This window comes from Canis lupus, chromosome 2 (assembly GCF_003254725.2).
Source record: "Canis lupus dingo isolate Sandy chromosome 2, ASM325472v2, whole genome shotgun sequence".
In the NCBI taxonomy this organism is placed as follows: domain Eukaryota; kingdom Metazoa; phylum Chordata; class Mammalia; order Carnivora; family Canidae; genus Canis; species Canis lupus.
In genome coordinates this window covers 30,276,895-30,299,273 of record NC_064244.1, presented here as the reverse complement: position 1 = coordinate 30,299,273, position 22,379 = coordinate 30,276,895, and the positions used below count along the sequence as shown (strand labels likewise).

General features: G+C 44.7%; 1 protein-coding gene across 5 annotated transcripts in view; it reads right to left on the bottom strand.

The window, feature by feature from the left end:
- LOC125753653 (uncharacterized) overlaps positions 1–22,379 on the bottom strand; it is a 175,552-nt gene that overhangs the window by 97,212 nt on the left and 55,961 nt on the right. The window lies entirely within an intron of this gene.

Genomic DNA, 22,379 nt, shown 5'->3' with positions numbered 1-22,379 from the left:
GCATTCGGTCAGCCGTCACTTATGGAAACCCAGGAGGGAGGAGATGGGTGTGCGCAACGTTTACACACTTAGGCCAATGATGCATGAGCAGGAGGGTGTTCGGGTTCAAGGGCTAACTCTTGCAGTATGAGAACATTGGGCAGTCCCAAAGGTTACCTAAGAAATGATTGCAATATACTCCAGCATTTTGTTTTTTATGCAAGAGCAAGGTATCATTCATAATTGCTACGATTTACTCAGTAACTAGGTAGCACCTACTTTGTGCCAGGCCCTGCATGAGATTCGAGTGGAAATGAGAAGAAGTAAACGGGCATAAGAGCCCGGACTCAGGGGACAGGCCCAGGCTGTCGACAGGTGGCCTTCGTCAGTCCGGGACGGTACTGAAAGCTTGTGTTGTCCCGGGTCCTCACGCGGGCTTCCCTCCGGGCATGCCTGTCTCCTAACCTGTTATAAACACAACGGTCACACCCCATGAGGACCCACCAGAGGACCTCGTTTAACTTAACTTCCTCCTTGAAGACCCTCTCTCCAAAGACAGGTCCTGCCCGAGAGCCTGGGCTTGGGGCTTCAGCAGGTGGATTTGGAGGGAACCCGCTTCAGCCCTAAGGGCCACCCACAGCCCAGCTGAAGTCCCGGCCAGTGGCCAGCATCCGCTAGGATCCGTGGGAAAGGCGTCGGGCCACGTCTCCCAGACCCTCACACTGAGGCCCAGAGGAGAGCTGGCCGCTCTGGCTACGTCATCCCCTGATCCACAGACTCCGTGGACCCCAGACACGTGTTTTACTCACTGAGTTCTGGGGTCCCTCACGGCTCGTTCCTTAATAGTAGTGAATGAAGATGTCACGTACCATCTTGCTCTTTGCATCTACCAGATGCACATCCTATGGTTTGCAAGCTGAGGCCTACAGGATCTCCAGCTGCAGGGTTCAAGTGCCCCAGCTGCAATGGGGCTCTTGAACCCAGGCGGGCTGACCCCCTGCTCCCCGCCGGCCTCCCTGGGGGCTGGTCTGGGAGGATGCACAGACCCTCAGTGCCAGTGGCTGGACTGGTTTTGTCAGGCCAGTCCTGGTCTTCCCTGGATTCAGTGCCCTGCACGCTTGGCCAGCTCACCAGATGCCTGACCAGCTCAGAGGATGCCCAGCAAGGTCGTGGCCCACGGCTGATGCGCACACGTGTGGCACACGCTGCGGCAGCAGCCAGAGCCCCCAGAACAGCGACACCTGAGCAGCTACGAGGCTTCCTGGGAGCCTGGCTGGCTCTCCACAGCTGTGTGCATGTTTGGAGAGGCCTGGGGAGCCCTGAGTGCAGGGGCCTGAGGATGCACTTAGGGACACGTGTGCAGCAGGGTGCAGGCGGGCACCCCCCCATGCAGCCCACACAGAGCCCCGACGTGGTCTCCTGACCTTATTTCCCAACCAGATGGGCCACGTACAGGGCTCACTGGTAAAAAGGAACAACGCCACTCCCTGGTCTTTTTATTCTAAAGGGTTGGTTTCTACTGACATGAGCAGCAGCAAGACACAGGGAGACCCCAGCTGAAGTTTATTTTTAACCACGCTAGCCTGCTGGCCCGGTTTGTTTTGTATTAAGAGAAATGGATCCAGCATCCTTCCCCTTTGCTCTCCCCCTCTCAAAAACATCCAAAGGCTACAAGACTTCTATTCCGGTGCTCCCTCTGGAGGAAAAAAAAATCTTCATTTTCACCTCTTGCAGTGGTAAACCCGGGTTAGACGCACGGTGCCCCATCTCCACGCCGCTCACTGGCGGGCCCCTTCCCGGCAGGAACAGCCCTGGGGGTTGGTGGGAGGCGGATGCTGTGGATTCTCTGTACATCGCTACCGAATGCTCCAGCAACCGCAGAGGTGATGTCCACTTAGGTGGGGGGCTTTCAGCTCCCTGCTCAGAGCCCCCCACCACTGCTGCTGCTTCCCTGGGCTCTGTATTTGGAACCCATCCCTTGCAGGGGCAGGAGAGGACCACCTTCAATCACATAATCCTATATTGGACCCCATGTTCCTGGTCTAGAGCATTGGATACGAGTTTGACCTACATTACGGAGCGAAACAGCCACCAGTGCACCCGGGATGGAGACGAATTGATTTTTCTGGCTCTCTTGATGTCAAGGGGGATCTACTGCAATGATTAATAATTTATCTGATAAAAGCTTTCGCTGTGGTCTTTGTTACACTGGAGATGCCAAGATTTTACTGTCCCAGGTTTGAGCACTAACCGGGGAGGAGTTCACACTTAGAGCTTGGATAAAAACCCGCAACAGAGGATCGTAGTTGTGTTTCTACGTGTCCCCAAAGAAGAGCAACAAAGGCTGGGGCTGGGGCATACAGCAAATCAGATATTTTTAAACTACCTTTTCACTTTATTTTTCGTATCTGGCTTCCCCACTATTTCACCACCCCTGCCACCTGCCTTTTTCCATTAAATGAGTAAGCGCTTTAGATCTTGAGCTGTTTCTCTGGGTGCAGGGAGTCGGAGAACCAGATAAAAGAAAGCACCAGCTTCCAGATGAGAGGGCTAGAATTTAGCTGGGATGTGTGCAACTCTACTCCCAGTCCTCCAATGGGCTTTGGTTCTAGAAGACAAATATGGTGGCATGAGATGACAATGCCCCATGCGTTGCGTCCACTCCAGGAGAAACTTGACTAGATCAAGAATATTACAGAAGGAAAGATATTTTCACATGGTAAAGAGAAAAGAAATCTCACTTGTATCCTTTGAGCTTGTTGAAGATTTGTCAGTAAGCTGCACAACACTGTTTGGCATTTAGACGATGTATGACTGGGGGCCTGCCTTGAGGCTTTGCAAATCTGCACCCTTGACTGTGTTCTGCATCCTAGAGATGCAGCACCAGGACAGGCCTTCTGAAAGCAAAGCGCCGAGTTCAAGGAATGGAGGTGCCATACACAGCCGTACGAGCGTGCTCACAGGCTCGGCGTGAGCCGGTGGTGATGCCAGGACTGGTTTCAGGTGATCTCATTTTCAGGTCACAGATCATGGCCAAACTATAACCTAGACATTAGTATGTTGATTTTGAGTCAAAAAAAGTTATGTCAATAAAGAACTAAATGGTCACCTACTGGAAACATCTCCAAAGATGGAAATAATACCTACTTGGGTGTAGCTGTATCAGATGTATGTGCGGTCTCCTCCACAGGCGCTCCTTCCTCTTCTTGCCTCTATCAGAGAAACACATCTTGTATTGCTAAATTACAGCTTGAGAAACTACCATGTTGTGTAAATAACCCATTGTGTATCAGCACATTCTGTCAAACCCTAACATCGCCTGTGTTCCTTATTAGCTGTTCACAGCAACTGCACAAGGGAGAGTCCAAGTATCGGCTTGATTGTGTCCTAATTATGTGACCTTGGGCAACTCACTTCGTCTCTGTGCTCCGGTACCTTCACGGCTAAACCGGAAAAACAATTTGATGTGCCTCAGAACATGAAGGTGAGGGACATGTGCCTGATTCTGGGGACCATATTGGGCACTCAGGGGGGTGCTGCATGCACACTGCTTGTCACTGGCATCATTATGTAACAGGGGAAGACACTGAGGGTAGCTCCAAAGTCCTTTTCAATTCTTAGAACTTGACCTCAATCACGGAGAGGCTCTGTGAGCTCAGGGTTCACACAGCTAGTTAGTGAGAGAGGCTATTCTAGAGCACGATGCTCGTATCCCCTTAGTCCTGCTTTCTTTATGTGGTTTCCAGGCTGGAAGACTTGCCTTGACTGATTTTAAGACTTACGATAAAGCTGCAGTAATCAAGACAGCACAATGCTGATGCGAAGATGGAAATGTGGACAATGAAACAGAACAGAGAAGTTGGAAATAGAAATTATATATATATATATATATATATATATTTGATTTTTTACAAAAGTGCTAAACTAATTCGACGGAAAAAGATGGTATTTTCAACAAATCGTTCTGGAATAGCTCTATAACCCAATGGAAAAGAAAACCTAACTCACTTCTCATTACACACAAATGAGCCATGGGACCAAACATAAAATCTGAAGTTATTGAACTCCTGAAAGCAAACATAGGAGAAAACCTTTGTTCTCATGCCATCCTATGCAAAGATCTCATGGGTAGGATACAAGAGAATAATCTATAAAATTTAAATATGGGTAAGTCGGACTTCACCAAAATTTTAAAATTCTGCATTAGTAACATCATGAAAGCACAAGCACAGATTGGGGGATGAATACTTAAAATCCAGATATCTGACATTTAGGGAAGAGATTTGATCAAACACTTTAGCCCAAGAAAGTTGGTCCAGAAACACATGACGATGCTCATTAATACCAGTAGTCATCAGACAAACCCAGATTAAAACCATAGGGGGTTGGGAGGCATCTAGGGGGCTCAGTCGGTGAAATGTCTGTCTTTGGCTCAGGTCATGATCTTGGGGTCCTGGGATCGAGCCTCACATCAGGCTCCCTGCTCAGCAGAGAATCTGCTTCTCCCTCTCCATCTACTCCCTGCTCGTGTGATATCTCTCACTCTCTTAAAAAAATAAATAAAATTTTTAAAAATAAAGAAAATCACACCAGGATTCCACTTACCTACTAAACCATCTGTCAAATGAACACATAAGCAAGAACCTAAAATGTGCGGCGGAAGCATGGAACAAATGGACCCCTCCCACATCTGAAGGCACAGCCACTTTGGAAAACAGTGGGGACATTTCTTATAAAGTGAAACCTACACTTATCACTTAAGTTACACATACACTTTCTCAAGCATAATAGCCCCAAACTGGAAACAATTGAAATATCTATCACATTGTGAATGCGTGAACAAATTGGGATTTCTCTCTATCGTGGGATACCACCAACGTACTACTGATGATGTGCAGTGTCACGGATGGATCCCAGAACATTTAATTCAGTGAAAGAAGCCACACACAGGACACCACGCCCAAGGTAGGGTTTATTTTTGTGAAATCCCAGCTGAGGCCAGATTCATCTGCAATGACAGACAGCAGAGGGGTGGTTGCCAGGATCCACGCAGGGAAGAGGACAGACAATCTGCAAAGAAGCACAGGTCGCTTTGACAGGTGATGGAAATGTTCTAGATCTTGACCAGACTGGTGACCTGTAATGGATACATTTTATTGCATATAAACTACACATCAATAAAATCAATTTTTAAATTTGGAGGCTACGTCTGAGAGCTCTTAGGAGCAGGGAATTCTCATTCTTAGGGCTGATACTGCCTTGGATGTTTTGCATATGTTAAACCACCAATTGGTGGCAAGACAAATCAGTAGGTCTTGTTGTATTTATAACTATAGAGAAGTAGACTGAAGCCCAGCGAGTACAGAGCTTGTCCAGGGCCACCGGGCTAGGGTGTTTAGTAGCACAGAGATGTTTATATCTCTTGGTTCTGACTCCAAAGCTTCTCGGAGCTAAGCAGGGGCCATTTTCCGCTGGTGTTTGCAAAAGCACAGAGGTAGAAGCTCAGGTAGGAAGTTACCTGAGCATCAGCTATCACTCAGAGTTCTCTGAAGGACGTTATATGTGTGTGCGTATATACAGGCACTGATACTTATATATTATATAAATATATATGCTATTATTTCATTATTGGCAAACCTCCAACAATCGAGTCAAGTAGAGAATTCTGTGAAGCAATTAAAACCTCCAACCACTCAATTTCCCAGGTAGATTTTTAGAATCCCTTAAGACATTCCTCTAGCCACATCGCCAGTACTGTCCTAGGTCAGCAGGGCAGACAGTACTTCAATCATACAGAACCTCAGAGCTGAAATGCTCTGTAGGGATATAATATTTTAAAAAATCAAAATATGAAAAGAATAAGAAAATGTTGAACACCGGGCATAAGGAACCCACAGGGGCCTATGAGCCAGACTGGCCACTTCCCAGAATGGCGCCACACTGGTTCAAACTCCTTACTTCCTTTCATTTTCTTTTCCGATGCGTTTTAGAGCAAATCGCAGACATCAGCATGTAGTTCCCTCCGTACATAAGTACACGTCTCTTAAAAGGAAAGCTTTTTGATGTAAACACGAAAAGCTAATACCTAACAAAATTATACCTAACAAAATTAACAATGCGAGCTAACGCAGAATCCTTATTCCAGGTTCAAGGGAGGCCTGGACAAGGTTGTATTAGGGGTTTCCCCCCCACACAAGCCACATTCCAAAGAAGCCCACACGCTCACTGGTTGCTGTGGTTCTCTAGTTCCTTCCATCTTACCCCAGTCTCCCTTTCTTCTTCCCGTGGTGCTGACGTGCTGAAGAAACCAGGCTGCTGGCCTGGAGAAGCCCACGCTCTAGATTGCTCTGTTTGTTCCCTCCAGGGAGATTTCAATCGTCCCTTGGCCCCCACATTCCCATAAACTCAAGTCACTCTAAGGCCTTCATCAGACTCAGGTCCATTGTCTGGGTCACAGTATGCCACACCTGGAGCTGCATGCTGTGTTTTGACTTTACGAGGAGTTACAGGGTCTGTGCTTTAAATACTAAGTTAGAAAATAAAAAAAAAATAAAAATAAAAAAAAATAAATACTAAGTTAGTTGGAAACCCTCTTTGCCAGTTGCTCCCACTCAGAGTGAGGTGCCAAGCTACTGAGACTTCAGGGCTTCGGTGTCCACTCAGCTCCCCAACAAGTGGAGCTGCCAGTGCTGGGAGCCCAGAATGAATTCCCCACCATGATGAAACACAAGGGCCTGTCCTCCACCAAGACGCCCTATACATGCTGCCTTTCATGCTTTTTGCACTGAGCTGTCCACCATGAAGGGCAGCCACTTCTCCTAATGAACAAGTGAAAAGACAAGCTGCGTAGTAATCATTTCTAATTGGATACGGATCCAACAGATTGATTCATTATTCCCAAGTACGGCTGTCAATGTTCTGCGTGGTGCTCCTATTAACCTAATATCCTAAATGTCTCTACTGCTGTAGCTGTCAGATTAGGTTAGCCCCAAATTAGCAGCCTCAGTCTCCTTCCCACAAAATCAGCTGGTGAGGTGGGGCGGGGTGATAAGTTAATGGCTAGATAACACTACCCATCTTCTCCCCCATTTGGGTGTCCCTGACCCAGGCCTCCTTCTACCCACACCTTAAGTTTGCAACAGAAGAAATACCCCCGTCTCTCCTGTCCCTATAATGGCCGTGTTTTCAGGATAGCCTCATCCGTGCTACTGGTAGGAGACCATGCTCTGCCCGAATCATTAAGACTAAAGTGTTAGGGACTGACCATGTAGTTTCCTTAACAGGGAAAGAGAGAAGACAGGAAGGAATGATATTAAGCAGCTGATTTTTCAGTCACCTGTAGGAAACATTGCTGGAGATGGGCTTTGTGGTAGACCTGCCTGTCACCCAACCGATGGCCATATTCCCTCCCCCTTTACTCACACAGGACATGGTTTATTTGGGGCAGCAAAGCACTCAACTCAAAGACTATATATTCAGGTTTGCCTGTAAGAGTATCTTTTCCAGCCTGATGAGCTGACACAATTATCAATAATGATCCACATGGTGCTTTCAAAAGTGTCTGAGTTTGCACAATTAAAATATTTGGCCACCCAACGTAGTAGTGACTAATGATGTAAGAGGAAGTCTTGGTGAGATGCTTCTGGAAAACTCATTACAGGTGTCCGATTCAAATTGGACGTGCGCTTTTGTGCACTCCCCACCCTCCTCCTCCCGCATCCTGCAGGAATGCAGAGAGAGAGGTGTGTGCTCCGGCCGGTCAGATCGTGCAGAGGGCTTGAGGATAGAGCGGAAGCCCAGAGCTGGGGCCTAATGAACTGACCTGCTGGTCAACTTTAGGATAATTATTCCTGAATGGCTGTCCCTTCTCTTCAGCCTGCTGCCAACTCATGCTCACCGTCTACAGTGGTGAGTAGACACAGGTCAACTCTAGGTGGCTTTCTTCTTCCTCTCTTTGTAGTTTTATGGTTTTATAAGCACAAATACGACATGCACACAAACCGTCTATTCATTTTCTTCCCTCTGCAGCCTGGCACTGGGACAGGTGACTTCAAATACTGTCTCTATGTTGACCCAACCTGGGACTGTCACAGGCAATGCAGGTGTAAGCCGTGGGCAAGCACACACCACTTGAGCCCCTCTTCACACACAGCACATCACTGTCTGTGCTCAGAACTAGGTTCTGAAAGATGAATTTCTTTGAATAAGGCTCAGTGTAGACCAACCTCCTCCTACATTCTATTCTTTTGCGAACGTGTTACTGTGATGGACAACACTTTTGTGTCCCTGCCAAGATCCGTGTGGAAACCTAGGCTGATGGTCTTCAGAGATGGGACTTTCCAGGGGTGATGAGGTCTGGAGGGTGCAGCCTGCATGATGGGGTCAGTGTCCTTATAAAACAGACCCTAGGGAGCCCCCTCATGCCTACCCACCCTGACTCCCTGAGATCACAGCAAGAAGACAGTGGTGTTTGAACCAGAGCATGAGCTTTCACCAGACACGAAATCTGCAGATGCTGGGACTGTGGAGCTGCAGCCCCCAGAGCTGCGACAGAGCAGTGCCTGCTGTCCACGAGCTACCCAGTCTACGGCACTTTGGCATGGAGTCTGCACAGAGCCGAACAATACGTAACTCCAGATGAACAGAGATTTATGATTATCCATGCGATGCCACACATTACACACTCAGCTCTATGTGAGCAGTCACAAATATGAGAACATCATAAATCACTTCAATTATCCACATACCTACATGCCTAGGAATAAATTAAACTAATATTGAATACCCAACTGTTCACACCCAGGGCAAAATCTAAATTTTGTTGTGAAGTAACATCCCTGCCTATCACCACAATCCATCCTTCCAGAATTATTTTTCCAGGTTAACTGGACACCTGAGTACTTTAAAGACTAAATCCTGGAGGCCACTGAAGATTTATCAAGAGTTGAGAAACCGCTCAGTGGTTTCCCTGAGTGCATTGCACATCTCAGGCCATGAACAGGGTTCTCCGTTGGTCTCCCAAGGATCCCAGGGTAGCTCTGAAGTCTACGCGGCTGTCACTGCTATGGCATCTTGGCTGTAGCGTGATCCAGCCCACCTTAACATCTTGAAGCCATGAAAATGCCAGTTACTAGACTGTCTGGTAACCTGGCTATTTTTTGACCTGGAATCCTCATCTCTGTGAGTACACCTTCCCACTAATGCACCAGGATCCCTGCTCTGAAAGAGCAGCTCACAGCTAATGCTCTCTGCCCCATGCCATGAAAATCACATCGAGGATAAGGAAAAAAATGTTCCTAAAAGCAGTATCAGGGGCACCCTGGTAGCTCAATGGTGAGTGTTTGCCTTTGGTTCAGGGCGTGATCCTGGGGTCCTGGAATCGAGTCCCACATTCTGTTCCCCACAGGGAGCCTGCTTCTCCCTCTGCCTGTGTCTCTGCCTCTCTCTGTGTCTCACATGAATAAATAACTTTTTTTTAAAAGAGCCATATCTACATTTCCTGTCTCAGCTTACTTGGAAAAAAAGAAGCTTTCCAAGCTTTCCTGCAATAAACACAATGGATTTGGGCAGGTTTTAGCAGAAGCAGGCAAAGAAGTGTTTTTGCCTGAACCACTGATGAGCCTGCAGGCCACTAACCCTCCCCATGGAAATCACTCTGAAGGATGAGAGAGAAGGGAGGGCTGGACGCCACAGGTCTCTGCTAATTGCTGTCCTCTTGGTTTTGTTCGCTCTAAACTTTAAATCTGGGTGGTAACTCACAGGAGAAAAATCACAAGGTGGTTTGCATTTGTTACCTTTACATAAGAAGGATCTTAACACGTGAAAAAAATTTTAGGAAAACTGTAATTAGGGATGCGTGGCCTCACGAAGAGAAAGAAAGAGCGCCCTGTCATTGGTAAAATGTCAAGCGGATTGGTTCTGCAGTAAAACAAGCTTTTGTCTCCAAAAGGCTCGGGGTATAATTAAGAGATTGGTGTGCCAGCTGGGGCCGCTGATTCAGCAAGCTGGGTCCCCCTCGCTATTACCCCGAATGGCACGTCGCTGCATCTATAAACAGAGTGCAAAGGGGCTGGCCATATTAGGAGTAATAATAGTGATAAAGTTAACAAGAGGGCCGTGAAGAAACGGATCAAGATAAATACTGCCTTCCTCTCCACCTCACACGGTCTCTCTCTCTATCTCTCTCTCTCTCTGCTTCTTCTTGGCTCTGAGCTGCATTTCAGGACCCGGTCCTGCATTTGCACAGCAGCATCCACGTTTAGAGCAGTGACCCTGAGCAGCTGTGCTCTGCATTCGGCTGTACCAGCCACTGCGCAGTTACTGGGGTCAAAGCAATAAGGCATTTCTATATTTCCCACTTCTATTCTCTGCAAAAAAAAAAAAAAAAAAAAAAAAAGAAGAAGAAGAAAGAAAGAAAAAGATAGAAAAAGATAGGGAAGCACAAAAGGAAAGGCATATCTTGAAGCTTGAGGTTTTGTCACACAAAAAAAGAAACAAAAAAGCCCACAGTAAATATATATACAAAAAAGAAAAAGCCCACATGGTCACACAGCAGGTGGGGGCTGCAGATTTCCTCCGGAGTGTGCAGGCCCGACAGGCACAAAGCAGATCAATCCTCAGTGGCCTGTCTCATCGGCCAAGTGGTAACGATCTGCATGTTAACACACAGCCCCAGACGTGGATTCCGGCAGCACGGACGGTGGCATTTGGGCCCCAGCACTGAGAGCAAGGGTGAGTTTCCAGGGTAGACGAAGAAAGCCACACAAAATGCAAAATGGTACGACCGCCCTGGAAGACAGTTTGATGCTTGATCATTAAACTACACATTTTTGCCATATGATCCAGCAGTTGCACCCCTTGCCGTGTACCCAAAGAAGCTGAAAACTCAGGTCCACACAGAAAGCACGTGGATAATTATAGCAGGTTTATTCATAATTTCCAAATGGCAGAAGCAGCACGATGCCCTTCAGTAGGTGGATCAGCCAAGAACTATGACACATCTATAATGGAGTATTACTCAGCACTGGAAAGAAATGAGCTATCAAGCCAAAAAGACATGGAGGGAACTTAAATGCGTATTCCTGAGGGGCCAAAGCCAGTATGAAAAGGCTCCATGCTGTGTGATCCCAATTCCATGACATTTCTGGAAAAAGCAGAACTATAGACAATAAAGAGCTCGGTGGGGACAATAAAGAGCTCGGTGGTCACCAGCAGTGGGAGGAAGGAGGGATGGACGGTGGAGCAGAAGGATTTTCAGGGCAGTGAAACTACTTGGATACTATGATACCCTAAGTACGGACACGTCACTACATTTTCTCCAAACCTGAAGAATGTCTAGCACCAAGAGTGAACCCGAATGTCAGGTATAGACTTTGGGTGATGATGATGGTGATGAGTCAATGTACGTTCATTGACTGTAACAAACGCACCACTCTGGTGGGCACGTGGAGAGTGAGGAAGGCTGTGCCTGTGTGCGGGTCAGGGGCGGAAGGGAAATCTCTGAACTTTTCCCCTTAATTTTCCTGTGAACCTAAAATTACTCTGAAAGACTCAAGTCTTAAAAAAAAAAAAAAAAACAAAACAAAACAACAAAAAAAAAAACAAAGCCATGTTGGAGCCAAATGCACCCAGCAAAGATTACGGAGGTGAAGTTCCTGAGACTCAAGTCCACCTGTGCTAAAGGGACTGAGTACATTACAAGTGAAACCAAAATCTGTGAACAGACTGGTTCTTACTGGTTAGCGAGAATGTTCCAATATATTAGCAGAATTAAAGGAAACCCTTTCTTGCGTTTCTTAGTGAGAAAACACCTGGCTGTATTAAAAATCATGGTTTTTGCCTTCACATATTTTAAGTACCCAAAAAGAAGATAAAATTTTAATTAAGTAGATCCTTCTAATGTATAGATTTTTAGCCGTAGCTCACATAGTTATGTCTTCCTGGGAAATATGATTTGTATTTGGTCATTGTTTTTTTTTTTTTCCCCCAAGATTTTATTTATTTATTTGACAGGGAGTGAGAGAGAGAGATCACAGAAGGAGGGGCAGAGGGAGAAGGAGACACCCCCCCACCATGGAGCAGGGAGCCCGATGCTGCGGGGACTCAAGCCCAAGACCCCAAGGTCATGACCTGAGCCCAAGTCAGATGCTTCATACCCTGAGCCACCCAGGTGCCCCATGCAGTCATTTCCAGCTTCCGATGTACCTGGTAAGTTCACACTCCAATTATATGTTTCAACAGAACTTCAGCGACTCAAAATAATTCACTAGGCATGTACCGCGTGTTTACCTTAACCAGTGAATCACTCCCCCTGGAACAATAATTGTCACGCCTTCCGTGTGTGGGGTGCAGGGGTGCAGCTCCGTAGACACCAGAAACAATGACTTTCCCTTCAGAAACTTGAGGTATTCTTAGCATGGGGTGATTTGACAACAGCAGACTGGCAGGATTTTAACCAGTTTTTCTTTGGACCGCTGTTGGATTGGCATTTCATATTTGAGACTGAAAATAAAAGCAAACTCCTTAAGGCGCGTTCGTCTAAACTCAATGTAGCCTAGTCGTTTATGGGAAAGAATACTGTTCCCTCCCTCCAAGTCGTGGTTAAGTAGGGCCACCACTGAGCTGGCTTAGGATGGGGACACGTTAGAGTTCCCGGGTATCTGCAGTTCGCAGCAGGCTGAGCCTGTGGCCCGTGCCAGACCAGCACTCACAGGAGACGACCCCCTGGCTCTGTCTGTGTCTCTGCGCATCTGTAGGTCAGGGTGGGTGGTGCGTCGGGGACAAACACCACCCAAACACCTGAAAAGAAGAAAGAAAAAAATCTAAGGAACCAAAGATGCTCTTCTTCATGAAAGAAGTCATTCAGAGGACCATTGAGAAGAAACTTTGGACCAGTGTCTCTCTTAAAAGGCAGTTTTGGTAGCAGGTGCCTAGTAGCGGCTCAAGCAGCTTATAGTACAGTTTCCAAAGCTGTAAGATGCAGCAAACCACACCCTTAGGAATTGGGCCTCAGAGGTGCAATGCTCACTAGAAGTCACAGTGAGCGTTCCATGCATTTTTCAAACTTTTTTTTTTTTTTGAGATTTGATTTATTTTTTCATGAGAGGCATACAGAGAGAGAGAGAGAGGCAGGGACACAGGCAGAGGCACAAGCAGGCCCCATGCAAAAAGCCTGAAGTGGAACTTGATCCCGGGACTCCAGGATCTTGCCCTGGGTCAAAGGCAGGAGCTAAACCAATGAGCCGCCCAGGGATTCCCTCCATGCATTTTTCAAGTGAAGAACCTCTGCTCTGATCTATCCTTGAACGATGTCAAGACAAAGTTGGGCTCAGGTGACATATTCCTGCTTCATCATGCATCACCTCCAACCGCCTAGCTCTCTACCCACTGTTCTGCGGGGCTCTTTGGCTTCCCAAGATGATGCCTGGGGATGGTATGGGGACTTGCATGGAGGGAGGGGGCCGCTGGAGGGGAGAGGATGAGCTAGCCAGGTCCTGCTCACACCCCGCTCCCTCACCGACTCTGCTTTAATCAACGTGACCCCTCTCCTGTGTACTCCATGCACTATGCAGCTGGTAACTATGATGCGGTATAAGATGTCATACCTCGGAAAACTGTTCTCACCTTTAGCAGTTGTTGTGTCTCACACCTGGTCTCCCCCAGTCACTGGGATAGGATTCTGGTCCGTGTCAGATTACTTTGGGGAAGATTTTAATAATCCGATCAAGTTTATCCCGCCTCTTTCATTAAACTGATCACACTACGGGAGATGAATATAAAAGAAGGCCAGCCTGAGTTTATTTGAGGCCTGAATGGTAAGTTATTTAAAGAAACCCCATGCTACTATTTTCAGACACATACAGTAAATGTAACCAGTCTAAGCTATGAATGTCGGTGATTTTAAGGAACTGGCTCAGCCTGAAAATCACCAACCCACAGGAGAAAAAATAACTAAGATGCAAACACACGCAGTTTTTCTGAACTGTACTTAAATATTAAATTAAGCTGAAGTTTAAAATCAAAGCAGACAATGTAAAATGTATCCGACCCACATAATGGATTTTATGTTCACTTTTGTTCCCTGCCTATTGTGCTTAAAAGCCGTTTAAGAGGAAATGGTAGAAGAAATAAATTGAGGACAGGAATGGGTAAGGAGAGGATTGATAGAAAAAGAGTGAAGGAAATTCAAGGCTCTGGAGGTCTGGAGATGGATGTGGTTTTCAATACCCTTTTGTTTCCCTGGGCATCGGCGCCGGAGCAACTGGTCACCTGTGACCTGGACCTTTACCAGGTCCATTCATCATCATCTTAACAAGCCTCCCTGACTTCTCGTAGAAGCTGTGGGAGGTTCTGCTCAAGGGGTGTGCCTGGAAAAACCCCGTCAGTGGGAGAAGTATATTCTCAGCAGCTACTTGGAAGAACTATGTCACATCATACGCCAGGTAAGAAGGAACAGAGGATGAAGTCTGATATCTGGGGACACAGAGATCCTTTATTCACATTTTAAGAAAAGACGGAGTTTCATCCTATGTAGCCTTTCAATTATTTCTAAACGGGTCACCTACAGCATTGTGTACTGGAGAACAGTTGGCTCTCTGAATAGTTGAAATATTAACTGGCTTTGATAGGTTTTTAACTCATTTAGGAAATCCTTTGGTTGCAGGTAATACACAGCTAAACTCAATTTAGCCCCAATTTCTGTTGCTGTAAATTCTCAGTTAATGCACTGAGAATCTTCCGACTTTTAAAGGCGTGGTCAATGGTCTTCTCTGGCTCACCATCTACGAGGTTGCCACCAGGATCTGTATGCACAGAACACATCCTCTTCCCTTGGACTTTTCTCTTTGTCAAGAAAGGCTGGTTTTAGGGTACCTTTCATTTTCCTTTTTGTGCTCATAGCCACTCTACCTGAACATAAAATTTTAAAAAATATGTCCGTAGGCTAGAAATTAACTTTTCCATAATACCTTGCATGGAGCAGAACCATCAGAAAAAACCATACTCTCCAAGGTAAAGGGGAAAAAAGCTTGAGGAATCCTGAACAGGGTCCAGGAAAGAAGGGAAACATTAAAGAGTTAAACGAGCAGATAAGATATAATTAAATGAGATTATCAGTTTTAGTTAAATCTGGAAGTCAAAGATGGAGTTCTGATTTCAAGTATTAGAATTTTTAACATAAAATGTGGGTAAAGATGAGAAGAGACTCTTGAATGTCAGGGCCAGTCGAATAATAAAGCTCATCCTTTCAAAAATTTTAAATTAGGATTAAAAACATCACACAGGGAAGTACATGACAGCCGCTTCTTTACTTCCCTTCCATTTCTGCCATGTTTATTATTCATCAGTTGTGTACAATTCTTTCCAAAGGGATGAGAGAAGTTTGTTCTTTGCCAAGGTAGTGATTTTGATGACTACAGGGTAAGTGGGATTAGTGGAATTCAAATTCTGGAAGAGTGCCACTATCCTGAGTGTCATTAATGCTTCTCTGTGGCACATCTGCTGGCGTGAGTTCCCAGGGATGAGGTCAAGACCTGCAGTGGTGTATGTGGCAGACATGCGTTGCTTCTGCCCTTATGAGCATTCATCCTCCCTTCTTCCAGAAATCAAAGCTACTCCTTCTGAACTTTCAATCCATGTGCTTAGAATTCATTTAAATTCATTTCCAAGAGTAGGCATGTGATTCAAGCCTCATTTTCTTGGGCAAATGACCCAGTCCACTGCAATTCAACTCAATCCCAGCTCCTTTACTGGAACTCATACGAAACAGGTGGTTTTTTCCTCTGGGGTTTGCCAAATGCCAGTCTCAGCCTCCTAGAAGCCCTTCTTTTTTACTCATTGGAGACAGCCTACATGAGAATCAATCTACACACGAAATACAAAGTCTGATCGATTCCTGACGACATCATTAGAGCACCTGGATTTACTCATGGCTGAAGACTGCTCCATTCTTGGATTCTGTAGCTTCATGAATCTATGTTATCTCCCACCTTGGTTTTTGTTTGGCTTTTATTTACTTTTATCAATTTGAATTGGGTTCCCATCATTTACATCTGATATTCTTAATTAACAGATTTCATTTTAAGAGGAATATTAGTAAGTTTAGAAGAACATATTGGGGTGCCTGGCTGACTTGGTCAGAAGAGCATGTGACTCTTGATCTCGGGGTCATGAGTTCGAGCTCCATAACTGTACAGATTACTTAAGTAAATAAATAAACCTTAAAAATGACAAAAAAAGAACATATTAAAAATACTATGATGGCTAAAGAGAGTTATAAATGAAGTCACTAAACAAATAAGTTGAAGGAACTGGAGATATTTGGTTAGAGTAGACCTATCATCCTCAATACTTCGAAGGATGTTATTTAGAAGAGAGAGTGGGCACTCTGTGGGCCACATGATGCACATAATGCCCTCACTTGCTACTCAAATAGAACTTGTGGTAAGATTCCTTCCAGGGCAACAGTAAGGTCTAAGGAGGTATTCTGGACTCATAGAGTCTATGAGTCAATCATTTGAAATGGGCATTTCCTTGTTATTTTTCAATACACCCTGCAATCAAATAGGATGGCATGCCAAGAAAGCTCGAAACTCACTCCATAGAGGTCTAGTTGAAGTGGGAGGAGAGGGAGCAGCCAATGAGAACAGACGGTATTTTTTTGTCTTTTTTTTTTTTTTAAGTTTTCACTTTAATTCTAGTTAGTTAACATATTAGTCTTGTAGTCTCAGGTGTATGATATCGTGATTCAACACTTCCATACATCAGCCGGGGCTCATCACGTCGATAACTTTCTGAAATGCTGCCATGGAGCTTTAAGATATATCTGGCAGTCACTCACACTCAACCCCATTTCTCTTTGGTCTTAAAATCATTCTAGCAGGTCCACGTATCTGCTCACAAGCAGTTCCTGCTAAAATCAGAGAGGATGCTTCCTGAGAATTCCCCGATTATGTTATGTTAGCAGCTATGTAACACGAGGTAGCATCATTGTCCACATCCACTGGAGAGTTTACTGTTTAGGACAAATTTTTATCAAGACTCCAGAGCACAAACGATGCTGTCCTCACTGCTCCCACACTCCCTTCTCCATACCTGGATCCTGATATCTGCTGCAAGGTATCATTCTTGTTTCTTTAGATGTTATTCATCCACTCCTCCCCAGGAGACAGAGTTTTCCCGGAGGGCAAAGGCTGTGTGGATGTTATTTCTGAATTCCTAGGCCCTAAATCCATTCTGGAATATACCTGACAGCCAATATTTGTTGAATAAATGGTTGCTCAAGTATTATGGTTTGTGTGCAATGCTTTTTTTGTAGCTAACCTGAGGAAAGCTCACTGGAATTCAATTTTGTCGACACCTTCCTATTAGCCAGAAGTGGGAATAGATGTCATCAATACTGAGGACCTTGAGTGGAATACAAATCACTGCTTCTTGGCATGTCATTAGGGTATCACTGGATAGACTTAAACAGAACTCTAGTAAAGAATTCTCACATTTTTAAAAAAGAAATGAGGATAGTTGCTCAGTTGTTCTAAAAATACTTCATTAATGGTGACTTTGGAATATATTTGTTACGTTTAATTATCTCGTAACAAATTATATTTCTGGAATAAATATACTACAGGTTTATAACACAGTTTCATAACAAGAATAACAAAACTCAATTACAGAGTCACATTCACAAATAGAAACAGAAGTCTATACCTACGGCATGCAACTGATGAATCTCCCCTCTGCAGTGAATTTTATTTGCAAATGAGTATGTATAACTAGGCAGTTCCTCATAGTTTTCAAAGCTTCACACATTTTTTTATTTGATTCTCAAAAAATTATGTGAGTTATTTTGGGTAGGAGGAGAAGTTTTCTTTCACTCTACCCCTAGAAAAGCCAGAAATGATAAGATAAACAATAGGGCCGGAGCTGAAATTCAGATTTCTAGCCCCAGTGCATTTTCATTTCTTATTCCCAAAGAACTGTGAGGCACAGGGGAAAAGTGCCCTTGTTTTAGAAGCAGGTTAAGCTCTTAAAGATAAAATTTATATACAGAAATTGAATGTTTTGGAAGATCAAAACACAAGTGGCTTCATTGTTAAAGACATGAAATGAAATAACTCCCTTGTTCAGAAAATAGACACCTAAAAGTTAGTTTTAATTAAATAAAGTCATGGGTGAAAATAAGAATCCTGAACTCTTGATTTACCATCATTTAAAGAAGAACTAAAGGGCAGCCAGGGTGGCTCAGCGGTTTAGCACCTGCCTTCAGCCTAGGGTGTGATCCTGGAGACCCGGGATCGAGTCCCACGTCGGGCTCCCTGCATGGAGCCTGTTCTCCATCTGCCTGTGTCTCTGCCTCTCTCTCTCTCATGAATAAATAAATAAAAATAAAATAAAATAAAATAAAATAAAATAAAATAAAATAAATAAAAAATAAAATAAAGAAGAACTAAAATGTTGACCAACAATGCCTTCATTTATTCGGTCATCAAACTGACATGCAATGAAGGGTACTGCACACCTGTGAAGATGCTCCTGGGAAATATGTCAGTATCCACCTATGTGCCAAAGTACAATGTTACAATGTGAGTAGGACCTGAGGCAAAATAAAGAGGAATAGTCCATATAATTTGCAAATAAGTCCAGACAGGCGTCCCATGCCTGATTTAAATAATTTCTAAGGAAAGAAAACACCTCTTAGGCAGAAGATAAAGCAAGTGAGTAATTAGGTGGAATGCTGTGAGTCAACTCCCTTCTTTGCCTATTTGCACTTCCTGTTCCCTGAGGATCTCTCCACCCCTAGACCAGTAGCAGCAGAAGCACAGCAAACATAGTCGTCCCAGTAAATAGCGTGGTCCCTGTACACATAAGGGCCCATGATAATGCAGGTTAGCTAAATCCCATACCTGACCACAGAAATGCACAGGACCACAGAAATCCACAATGCTTGTGCTTCTTAGAAAGACGAAGACAATAACTGTCTGCATGCCAGAAGGGCTACCAAAGTGCTTTGTACGAGCTGCTTCATTTCATCTCAAAAACTCCGTGAGGACAGGATAAAGGGAGGTGTGGATGGAAGTCAGAACTCACGTAGCTCATCATCCTATTCTAAACAAACAAACAAACAAACCCTGGTGAGAAGTGTAAGGTGACTTGTTCTGAGCACAGAGCAGATTGTGCCAGAGTCAATGTTCCAACACAAGACTCCTCATCCCAAGGTCATGCTGCTCCCCTGATGGAACACACATGCTTCCATGCGGGGTAGTGTGATGACCACAGAGACAAGTGGCTCATGCCCTTAGAGGTATAGACGATCTGCACTGCTGGCTCTGTAGGCAGGTGGGGTACATGGTTTTGTCCTAAAAAGAATTAGTGGTAAAGCACAGAGGCCAACTTGGTATTTTACCATCTGGTCACCAAAGATGAAAATGTAGTAACATTCAGGGTTTTTATCGGCAACACTACTTTCCCTCCAAACTCAAGTATTTTGTCTACAATGACAAAATAAAGAATCAAATAATTTACTAGAATGATTTGTCCAACCATCAAGAGCAGCAGCCCGAAAGCTCTCCATTCCTCAAAGAAAGGCACAAACACTTCTCAGCCCTGGGTAAACGCAGCCTACTGGATGCTTGAAGACCACTTGCTCTAGCCAATGTCCGCTCCTCACTCTTCTCAGACTTTGGGTCCAGGTCGCCTGTGTATTTATATTGGAGGGTGAAGTTCTACGTAACTAATAAAGGTCACTTTCAGCCAAGAAGACAGAAAACAAACGAGAGGAATGGAAATGAAAGGTGGCCAGCGCTTAGTCGTGACTGAAGCCTGCTTCGAAAGGCGTGGTGAGGTCAGAATATTCTGCAGAGAGGTTTCAATGCTTTCTTAAAAACTGGAGATAAATATTCACAAGGGACAAGGGTGATAAGAAATGTCACAGCAACTTTTGTGTTCAAGGGAGTTGCAAAACAAGCCAAGGAGCCCAATGATTCTCTCAAATGATGAATAAAAAGGCTTTGTCTCGCTTAGAAAGCAGCCTCCTGAACAGAAATTTTAGCTCCAAGGAGGTGCTGAAAGATCAGAACACTTTCAGTTTCTCTACAAATGACGGAAATTGAAGAAGGTGACTGAGGCTTAGGAGAGAAATCTCTCTCAAGAGAGAGAGTTCATTATTATCTCAAACCACTGACTTTATTTTTTTTGTGTGATTTTCATTCTCAAAACAGTTGAGTAAAGGCAGCTTGCCCAGTTGAGTGACTAAGGATCTGACCATCTTTGTGACCTCTAGCACGTAGTTAATAAACTAAGCACATGTCTCGGGTACTTAATGTATTTTTTAAGCTGTAACGTCTAAAGCAATGCTTTGTGATTTTAGTCGGAGGAATCAGGAGTCAAATCCTTCCCTTTAGGAATATGTTCCGATATAACAGCCTTATTGAAATAGGAAGCACCGTGGCTTTACACAATCATTCAAATTGTTCCAATCACACAAAACGTCCTACGTGTGCCCATTGCACCATTGTAGCAATTCTGACCATTTCCAACGGACAGGGACTTGTGGGGCTAAAGACATTCAGAGCCTAACCCCCCCCCCCAGATCTGGTGTTTACAAGGTCTGTCTCTGGCCCTTTGCTCTGGAAATCACCCCCATTTTCCTCCCATGCTGGCTCTGTGTGGGGGGCTGTGGCCCAGCGCACCTGTGTGCTTATCTCCGCATTCACAGGTGCTGCCCAGAGCTGCTCCATCCAAGCTGCCTGACAAAAGGGAGTCCCTCAGAGGGCAGCTGGGACCAGTCACTCATTCCCTTCCCCGACGATCACAATTATTCTGGAGTTCTCACTGGCAAATAGACTTAGGAATCCTTACAATAAGCACACTCTACCTAGACGCAGAATTGTGTTGGCAGATCGGTTCCTAATCACAGAGGCACTTGCTTTGGATCAGATATCCTCACCCCGAACTCATTTAACATTTTGCCTTGTGGTCCCTAAAGCTTTATACATCAGAAAACTCCATCCTGAAACATCTGGTTGATAGGTCACTTAGACCAATGACATCCTGTCCTGACTTATGCACAGAGCCCAGGAAATGAATGACAAGATGCGGCCGCCAGCATAAAAGCCCAACCAGACCCATCTGGGTCATTGGGTTTGTTTTTTAAACAGGACAGGATGGGGATTATAGACTTTCCAATTCATTCTTAACTTACTCTTCTTTGTCCTTCTGTCTTCATGTTCACTAATGGACATATGGAAAAGACCGGCCTGGTTTCACAGTCATTTCTGAGAAACCAGAGCTACCCTAAAGCATGGCAGGCAGAGCCGTGTGCTCCAGCCAACCTCCAGAACCTACTGCACAATCCACCTTCAGACTTCCCTTGAGATGATGCTCGTTCTTCCAGAGTGCCATCAGTGATGCCCGACATAACTGCTGGTCACAGTTCCCGTGGAACTTTTAAAAAGTATATATTACTGGCTGTCACTATCAGACACTCCAACCCAAAAGAGAATCTGTATTTTTATTATTAGACAGAGGGTGTATCATTGCAATAGTGTTCACTTGGTAACTCCTTAGAAAGACAGTGACTTACTTCATTTGAGGAAAATCGCTTCCTTGCTCCCTCCTTGGAGCCCTCATCCCTTTCTTCCCTCACTCCCTCCATCTTTCCTTCCTTTCTTTTCCTCTATTTTTTCTTTATAAATAACATTAAGTGATATAATAAGAAGAAAATAGAGAACAACTAGCTGCGGATGTTCTACATGCATTTTTTCTTGTTTATCTACTCAATAGATACTTGAGATGAGCAAGATAAAGATAAGGAAGCAAATAAGAACACAGAAGCTCCGAGAAGTTCAATAACCTGTGACATCAGAGAGCTAAGGATTTGCTAAGTGGGGATTCAAGCTCTGGACTGTGTGATTTCAAAACCTTTGCTCTTTCTGCTCTATTAAGTTGCCTCGAATATGAAGAAATTGTGAAATACTTATTCTTCAAAAATGCAATGGCTATTAGCATTTTTTCTTTCCAAACTTTCTTTTATGTGTGGCTTTTTATGTATTATGTACACAATTTACAACCCATTCCTCTTAATGGTATACCTTGCAGAGGGTCTCAGGTTATTACATAATCATTACAACCATCTTTGCATTGTATAAAGCCTGTGACTGTTATACATAGGTTAATAGGTTACTTACATACTCCCGGGTTGGTGGAAATTAGGTAACTTTCAGCTACCCAGCATATCTGATGGGCTTTGCTACAATGGGCTAAATGTGCCCTCAGGCTGTAGGGTGGTTTCAGGTCTGCTTTCTTTTTTTTTTTAATATTTTATTTATTTATTCATGAAATACAGAGAGAGAGAGAGAGAGAGAGGCAGAAGGAGAAGCAGGCTCCATGCAGGGAGCCCGACGTGG